At 43.8% G+C, this 9,600-nt stretch overlaps 1 protein-coding gene across 2 annotated transcripts in view; it reads right to left on the reverse strand.

The window, feature by feature from the left end:
- LOC138755821 (cadherin-7-like) overlaps positions 1-7,211 on the reverse strand; it is a 176,362-nt gene extending 169,151 nt beyond the window's left edge. For both annotated transcript variants that reach the window (XM_069922499.1, XM_069922500.1), the window contains exon 1: positions 6,946-7,211. The gene's annotated coding sequence lies outside the window, so the exon portion shown is untranslated. The remainder of the gene's footprint in view (positions 1-6,945) is intronic.
- Positions 7,212-9,600: the final 2,389 nt, after the last annotated feature.

Here is a 9,600-nt window from a genome sequence, read left to right on the forward strand (position 1 = left end):
CCTCCCCCCACTCATTTTCCTAAATTCCAATGAGTACAATTTTAATAATTTGCTCTATGTTGAAGTTAAACCAACTGGTGTGTAATTACTTCATTTATAACCCTTCCTCCTTTTTGAAATCAAGCTACAACATTAAAGTTTGAAGTAGTTGAATTGTTCCATGGCATAACATAGAAAGCCTCTGTTCCTCGAGTTTTCTGCCTTCATTCAGACCTGCTTCATACTGTTCGCAACCTGCCAGATCCCACCTATTACACTGGTTGGAACAGTCTCATCTAATGCTGCATTTTCAAACTTCAATGACTCAATACAATGTTGAGATTTATTGTTAGACTACACAAAAGAGTCTGGAAAAACAACCAACTGAAAAACCTCACAAAGGTTAGCGTATACAGAGCTGTTGTCATACCCTCACTCCTGTTCGGCTCCGAATCATGGGTCCTCTACCGGCATCACCTACGGCTCCTAATCGCTTCCACCAGCGTTGTTTCCGCTCCATCCTCAACATTCATTGGAGCGACTTCATCACCAACATCGAAGTACTCGAGATGGCAGAGGCCGACAGCATCGAATCCACGCTGCTGAAGATCCAATTGCGCTGGGTAGGTCACGTCTCCAGAATGGAGGAGCATCGCCTTCCCAAGATCGTGTTCTATGGCGAGCTCTCCACTGGCCACCAAGACAGAGGTGCACCAAAGAAGAGGTACAAGGACTGCTTAAAGAAATCTCTTGGTGCCTGCCACATTGACCACCGCCAGTGGGCTGATATCGCCTCAAACCGTGCATCTTGGCGCCTCACAGTTCGGCGGGCAGCAACCTCCTTTGAAGAAGACCGCAGAGCCCACCTCACTGACAAAAGGCAAAGGAGGAAAAACCCAACACCCAACCCCAACCCACCAATTTTCCCTTGCAACCGCTGCAATCGTGTCTGCCTGTCCCGCAACGGACTTGCAGCCACAAACGAGCCTGCAGCTGACGTGGACATTACCCCTCCATAAATCTTCGTCCGCGAAGCCAAGCCAAAGAAGACACAGAGAGTCACATCAAACAACTGGAGCAATTCCACATGCGCGTCCTCCGTTCCATCCTTGGCATTCATTGGCAAGTCCATCTCCAATCTAGAGATCTTGGGTCACGCAAAGTCCACCATTATTGTTTCCCTGATTATTAGAGCTCAAATGTGGTTTGTGGGACATGTCGTCGGAATGAACGATCACTGTGTCTTGCCAGCTGCTCTATAGTGAACTGAAGACCGGAAGGAGACTTCAAGGTCGTCCACGCAAGTGCTATAAAGATGCTGTGAAGGAAACCCTACGTTACTGCGGCATCCAAGAGAACTAGAAGCTGCGGCTGCTGACCGATCCTGTTGGCAAGCCCTGTGCTATGAAGCCTACAGCAGCTTTGAAGACAGGCACAGCCAAAACCTGATGGAAAACCGTGAACAGCGTCACGAAGCAGCAGCCACAGTTATTACCACAACGGACTTCCAGTCCCCCCATTGTGCTAGACTCTGCCCTTCCAGACTGGGGCTGCAAAGTCACCTTCATGTCCACAGATGAACTTCACAGCAACCTGTCTTCTTCAAACAGAAGGATGACCAATAATAAGAACATATACATCACATACAAACCTGAAATTCTTTTTTCTGAGGGTGAGTGCAAAAAAAACTGAACTCAATGTACACATGTAAACAATCAAATGTAAACAAATTGACTGTGCAATACAGAGAGAGAGAGAAAAACATCAACAAGGTGCAAAGGAAAGAGTCTTAAATGAGTCTGATTGAGTTTGTTGTTGAGGAGACTGATGGTGAAGGGGTGGCTGGGCGAGTCCAGCAGCACCTATAATTCTTTCCCATCTGTAGCTTGAACAGGGCATGTTCTACATGGTGTGCATCTGCACTGGTAGATGTGTCTTGTATCCCATCAAAAATGAGTGTGTTTAGAATCTTAGGCACATGCATTGCAGGAACTGTCCTTGTGACCATTGAGGACACAGATTTAAAATTCAGACATAAAGCATGGTAACATGCCCTTCCAGCCCACAAGCCCATGCTTTTCAAATACCCCAATTAGCCTACAAACCCTGTACGAATTGGAGGGTGGGAGGAAACTGGAGGACTCCAGAAAAACCCACACAGTCGCGGAGAGAATGTACAAACCCTTTACAGACAGTGCCGGGTTCGAATCCGGGTCACTAGAGCTGTAATAGTGAAACACTAACCCATCTACTAACTCTGCTTCCCATATCTCAAGCAGGCAGGCAACATCATAAACAATCTAAGTAAAAACACTAAATGCTGGAGAAGCTCAGCAGGCCAAATAGAACTGCTGAGTTTCTCCAGCATTTTGTGTATTTATTTCAACCACGGTGTCTACAGATTTTAAACCTCCAGGTTTAAGATCAGGTTGTTCCCCAATGGTCATCAGACTATTGAACCTCCCTGTACTACTCTAACCCCATGGGCGTATCTAGGGTATGCCAGGCATGGCACATGCCCTGGGCGCCACCTGAAGGTGGCGCCACTGAGTTAGCACCACCCCACCTGTCAGCGCTGCTGCCACCATAGCCTTCCCCCTCACCTCCCCCCCCCCCGTCAGCACTGCCGCTACCCCCACTGGTCAGCACTGCCCCCATTCTTTGTCCTCTCATACACTATTAGCTTGTACAATGGCAAATACAAGATGGCTCCCACCAAAGCCATTACCTGGAGGAAACCCATGCAGACACAGGGAGAATTTATAAACTCCTTACAGACAGTCCAGGATAATAAGCACTCATGAGACCATAAGACATGGGAGTTGAATTAGGCCATTTGGCCCATCAAGTCCACCCTGCCATCATGGGGGGTGTGGCAAGATGGTGTAGAAGAAAGGCGGGTATTCCACCTTTCCCCAGCTGGATTACTAAATACCCGGTTTTAAAAAGCATAAAAGTGGTTAAAAATAATATTTACAATTGTTTAAATAACAGTGATTTATTATGGCAACTAATGTAAAAAATATCTAAAACTCAACTTCAGAAAAAAATTACCATACAAAAGTGTGGAAGAACTGAGGCCTTCCTGCATAGCTGAATCCAAGGAATCGTCATTGGGAGCCTCCAAGCCTCAGAGGACTCCAGCCCATTCGAGTCTGACTTTGGCGCCGATCCTGCCTCTGCAAGATGGCACTGACACTTTGGTGACTTCGGCCGTTGCCGACCCGCATTCACATGAAGCAGTGCACGCGGGCGGCATGACCGACAAGGGGACCTGTGAACCTGTGACTTTGCTGGGCGGCCCGAGGACATGCAGTTTAGCATCGGAGGACGCTCCTGTGCGTCCGGCGGCTTTGCCTGGCTTGCGTGGGGATCCCAGGTCTGAGAGTTGCTGGATAATGTGTGGGCTGTGGGGAAGCCTGAACGCCGGCATCCCGAAGAGGTCAGACCCGCAGCTGTTCAGCCAAAGGACTCACGATGACTGAGGAAAAAGGGGAACTTACCTTATTGGAACTTGCCCAAGAGGAGGAGCCTGTAGTTAAAGAAGGTAGACCTCAAAAAGTGGTGGTGGAATCTGGAATGGATTCTGTGTTCACTGTTTTGGAAGGGATTTCTTGTCAAATGGACAATATGTCAAAACAAATATCAATTCAGATGAACCAAGGATTTATGGAGATGAAAATAAAAATGAATACTTTGTGTAATGAAATGTCAACTATGAAACAGGAAATGACTGATGTATAAAATCAGTTGATACTGTGCAAGATAATTTTAAGAAAATTGTAACAGCCTTTTCTGAGTGTCAAAATCAGGTGGAACGTAAAAGAGAAAAAATGGAAAAAGTGGAAGATTCTTTTGTAGATTGGGGGATTCAAAGAAGACACTTATTGAAGAAGGTTGATTTGTTGGAAAATCAAAGCCGAAGGAATAATGTGAAAATAGTTGGTCTTCCAGAGGACATTGAAGGTTCCGATCCTATAAAAAATTTTAAGCATTGGATCTCAGAGGTGCTGGGTAAAGAGCTTTTTCCTGAAGGCTTGGAATTGGATCGGGTTCATAGAGCTTTAAGGAGAAAACCACTTCCAGGACAAACACTGAGGGCAGTCTTGGTTCGTTGTTTAAAATACCAAGACAGAGAAATGATTTTACGTATGGCAGTACAGACCACACAGCAGAATCAGTCTCCATTAATGGTTCAAAATAACAGTGTTTTTTTCTATGCCGACTTGAGCCAAGAGGTTATTAGAAGACGACGAGAATTTAATACGGCTAAAGATGTTTTGTGGCGAAAGGGCTACAAGTTTGCTTTTCGTTATCCTGCAATTTTGAAGGTTTTTTATGCAAACTTTCAATCTCAATTTTTTGAGAATGATCACGATGGTTTGGGTTTTTACTAATTCTTTGCTGGAATTGCGAAGAAATGGGCGTTCTCCTCCGTTGTCTCCTAAGAGGAGGGGAAATGGAAATGGAAATGGACATGGGAATGGAAAGAAAGAAGAGTTGACACAAAGTCTTCTTGATATTGAAGTCGTTGGGTTTGGAATCATTGGGTTGAATATATGGACTATATCTGACGGTGTTTAATTAAATAATAATATGTATCTGGCTGGGGGGGGGGGTGGATGACACTGAAAACACCCAGATTTTTTAGGGTATTACTACCTTTGGGTGTTTTTTTTTAATTGTTTCTTTTCTGAGGGGGGGGGGACGTTTTTCTTTTTATCTCTTTTTTTTAAGAATTATAGAGGGGAGCATTATTTTATAGTGTGTAAATATATTCATAGTTAAAAAGATGTCTAAATTGAATTTGGCAACTTTTAATGTTCAGGGATTAAATAATCCAATTAAGAGAAAGAGAATATTGGCTTATATTAAAAAAAATGAAAATTGGCATTTTTTTTTACAAGAAACACATCTGACTGAAAAAGGACATTTGAAATTGAAAAGGGATTGGGTTGGTCATGTTTTTTCTTCTTTTAATTCTAAGGCAAGAGGAGTAGCGATTTTGATTCATAAAAACTTACCATTTGAGTTGGAATCTTCAGCGGGGTATGCTGGCAGAGTATTTAGAGTGAATTGTAAAATCTTTGCTGAATCTTTATGCCCTTAATATAGATGATGAGCGGTTTATTTCAGAAGCTTTTTTACTGTTAACTCAAACTAATGAAAATATTTTAGTTGGTGGTGATTTTAATTGTGTTCTGGACCCCTTATTGGACAGAAATCCAAAGAGTATAAGGAAATCAAAGATGGTAACACAAATTAATGCGTTAATGAAAGAATTAAATTTGGTGTATATTTGGAGAAAAGTTGATCCTACAGAGAAAGATTTTTCTTTTTACTCTTCACAACATGATTCGTTTTCTAGAATTGATTTATTGTTGGTATCAGCACATTTACAAGGTAGAGTATTACAAGCTGAATATAAAAGTAGAGTTATATCAGATCATTCATTATTACTTTTTTCTTGTGAAAGTTCAGAGGTAGTACGTCCGTTGTATAGATGGAGGTTTAACGCAATGTTAATGAATAAAGCAGAGTTTGTTACTTTTGTTAAAGAGCACCCTGCCATCATGGCTTATTTACTATTCTTTTCAGCCAAATGTTCATGCCTTTGCCCGGTAAAACCTTTGACTTCCTTCCTAATCAAGAACCTTGCTACCTCGATCTTAAATATACCAAATAATTTGTTTCTGTAGCCATCCGTGGCAACAAATTCTACAGATTCACAACCCTCTGGGGAAAGAAATTCCTCATCTCATTGTCAAACCTAGGATATTGGCCAGACTTCAGGAACTGAGTTACAGGGAAAGGTTAAACAGGTTAGGACTTTAATCTCTGGAGCGTAGAAGAATGAGGGGAGATTTGATAGAGGTATTCAAAATTATGAGGGGGACAGACCGAGTAAATGTAGGTAGGTAGGGTTTTCCCACAGAGGGTCAGTGAGATACAAACCAGAAGACATGGGTTAAGGGTGAAAGGAGAAAGTTTAGAGGAAACACGAGGGGGAAGTTCTTCACACCGAGAGTGATGGGATGAGCTGCCAGCTGAGGTTGTGCATGTGGGCTCAATTTTAACATTTAAGAAGAATTTGGACAGGTACATGAATGAGAGAGGTATGGAGGGCTATTGAGTGGGTGCAGGTCAGTGGGACTATGCAAATAAAAGGGTTCGGCCCAGACGAGAAGGGCCAAAGGGGCCTGTAACGTACGATGGTTCTAAACCTACTAGTGTGTAGCAGTGAATGGATTAATTGTCTTCGCACAGATGATCAGTCATTTTCAATGCTTTGCAATTCGATCGGAAACATTTCTTGAAAATGCTTTTTCAGCTGATGAACCCCTTTTCAGAGAGATGAAATAAATCTGCAGCAAGCTTTTGCTTTTAAATACATCCAGGCTGACCTTTTACTTAATAGTTTAGTTTCGTTCCCCTGCTGGATCTTATGCATGAACTTGAAAAGTAATCAGAACAGCACGATTTCAAGAAACACAGACAGAACGTTCTCGTTATGTTCAGATGGGAGCTCTGCTTTGTCTCATTTTCACCCATTAGTTAGTGACATCAGCGACACACTTTCTGTATTTTTAAATATAAAATATTCAGTGGAGAAGCTCAACTTTCAGTAGTGTGGCCATACACTGCAAGGCAGGAACTAATCCCATACGATCAAACCTCTGCATTACAACCACTGAAGTGTGATCTATTGTGTCTGAACCATATTGGTATTCATTTTAGTTGTAATTCCTGTGTAAATGCTTGAAAAGCATTCAAATATGTCAACTTAAATCATTTGCCACTAATGCATTTGGAAAATTAAATCTTGTGCTGCTTTGGAAGTTAACTGGTATTAAGAAGCAATGCACAGGATGTTATTTACATTATAAGGTCCCCCATGAAGTAAATACTTTGGGGGGGGGGGGGAATGCAGCTGGAGTTTGAAAAGAGGACAGAACAGTAGCTTACCTTGGACAGTGCGGACAGTACCCTCTCCCTTTGTCAGCACGTGAAGCTCCTGCTGTTGAACAACTACTACAGACTGAATCAGTGCAAACTTTTTTTGTTCTGGTGTGGCTATCTTGTGGGAAGTCTTCTGCTCTATAAAGTCACCCAGCTGAAGAGCCCTGCCGCTCCAGGAAAAAAAGGCATCCGGACGGTGCACCGAACTAAAAGCGTTCTTGGCAGTTTTGCTAACAGTCTTGTGCCCTGTGAGAGCTACTTGGGAGTCAGAAGAGAACCTCTGTCTCGCATGAGTCAGCCAGTACTGATTGTAATGCAGGGAGCCCTATCCAAGGACAGCGCATATGGAATTTCTACAAGGAAAATCAAGAGCTCATTGGAGGGTGGAGTGGTGGGGGGAGCAAGCTAGTTTGGCAAGGAGGCATTCATTTTGTGTGGAAGCATTTGCAAGTTCAAGGAATGTGCCTTTCATTTGGCAATTCGTCAGAGAGCAAGCAATCAGTTTCAGGATTGGGAGGGGGGCCTCCAAAGAAAATGGCAGCCAATTTTTCCTTACCTCCTCCAACGCTCTTCCCGCTATTCATTTCAGGAATACAACCAGCCATCCATGACCACAAATTGCCATTTCATCCAAGTCCTTTTTAGTGCCAGCACACTAGTCTCAGTATTTAAATTCATGGCCACTCTTGGAATGTAAACACACGTGGTTAGTCCAGGTATGTCCGACTGGTTGTAAGCAGCAACGACGAATGAGAGGGGTGAAAGAAATGTTTGTACTCTTTCTCACTTGATCTTTAAGGCTGGCATTAGCCAATCCAATATTTTATTCATTCCCTCAAAGAATCTTAGAATGGCAGAGCATGAATGGAATCCTTTCGACCGGACAGGCCAGGGATAATTCTTTGAGAGAGCAACTCATTTGTGTACATCTACAGGGAACGCTGCCGTCGGAGGGCAGCAGCAGTCATCAGAGACCCACACCACCCAGTACATGCTCTGTTCTTGCTGCTGCCATCAGGAAAGAGGTGTCGGTGCCACAAGACTCGCACCCACCAGATTCAGGGACAGCTGCTCCCCCTCTACCATCGCACTCCTCAATCAATGACTTACTTGTCCACATTATTGATTTTCTTTTGCTCTCTCTGTATTGCACAGTCAGTTTGTTTACATTTGTTATCAGTTAACAGTTCTTTTATTTGTTTATATAGATGTATTTAAAATTATGAAGGGAATCGATAGACTAGACGTGAGTAGGCCCTTTTCCCCTAAGGGCAGGGGAGGTTGGAACAAGAGGGAATAAGTTAAGTGTAAGGGGGGAAAACTTTAGGAGATGTATTAGAGGTGGCTTCTTCACTCAGAGAAGGGTGGCAGAATGGAATGATCTTCCAGAGGAGATAGTTGCGGCAGGGTCCTTTCCATCATTTAAGAGAAGGTTGGATGTGTACACGGATGTGAGGGGTGTGGAGAATGGGAGGGGGGAACTAGTGGAGTTGCTCAAGTGATCCGGTGCAGACTTGAAGAGGCCAATATGGCCTGTTTCCGCACTGTAAACTGTTAAACAGTTATATGGTTACATGACTAGCACAGTGAGAAAGGTTTTTTCTCTGAGCAGGCTAACAAGTTATCTCAAACATTTATACAGCCTTGAACAGAGCAGAATTTACAGTGTTCAAGATTACAATGAAAAGGAAGATCAATCACACTAAGCAAAGGCAGCGCGATAACACTTGTGGGGTTCATTCAGGAGCCTGATGCCTGTAGGGAAGAAAATGTTTTTAAGCCTGTTCGTTCATACTTTTCAGCCATCTTCTCAATAGGAAGAGGGAGAAGGAAGTATCTCCGGGGTGTGATGGATCCTTGGGTGTCACCTGCCTTTCTCTGGCCACAGGAGATGTAGATGGAGTCCATGGAGGCGAGGGATTTTTTTTCCTACTGATGTTCTCAGCTCCATTCTGCTTTGGCAGAGCAGCTCCTGTCCCACCCCATGACACACTCACCCAAGTCTGCTATTGAATGTGCTGGGGGACAGGGGGGACATGCCGAACTTCCGTAGTCTTCATAGAAAACTTTGACTCAATGTGCAGTCCAAGGACAGGTCATTGGGGATACTTATTCCTCAAGCAACATCAGCACCGTTTATGTGGATAGCAGTGTGAAGTCTGACCCTTCTCTTGAGGTCAATGACGATCTTAAATTTTAAATTTAGACACGCAGCACGGTAACAGACCGTTTCAGCCCATGAGTCTGCGTCTCCCAATTTACACCCAATTAACCTACACCCCCAGAATGTTTTAAACCGTGGGAGGAAATCAGAGCCCCCGGGGTAAACCCATGCAGACACTGGAAGAACATACAAATTCCTTACTGACAGGGCAGGATTCGAACCCCGGTCCCGATTGTTGGCGCTGTAAATGCGTTGAGCTAACGGCCACCCTAACTGTGCTGCCCTTCTCTTTCACCTTATTTAATGTTGAGGGAGAGGTTGTTACCTTGGTTACCATGTCACTAGACTTACAACCTCTCATCCTTATTTGATACCTGGCCTGCTACTGTGGTGTTGTCGGTGAATTTGAAGATTGGAACAGTATTTAACTGTGCCCTCATGGGTGTGGACAGAGTAGAGTGGGGGCTGGGTACACATCCTTGTGGAGTACCTGCGAT

Source organism: Narcine bancroftii, chromosome 2 (genome assembly GCF_036971445.1).
Source record: "Narcine bancroftii isolate sNarBan1 chromosome 2, sNarBan1.hap1, whole genome shotgun sequence".
Lineage (NCBI taxonomy): Eukaryota > Metazoa > Chordata > Chondrichthyes > Torpediniformes > Narcinidae > Narcine > Narcine bancroftii.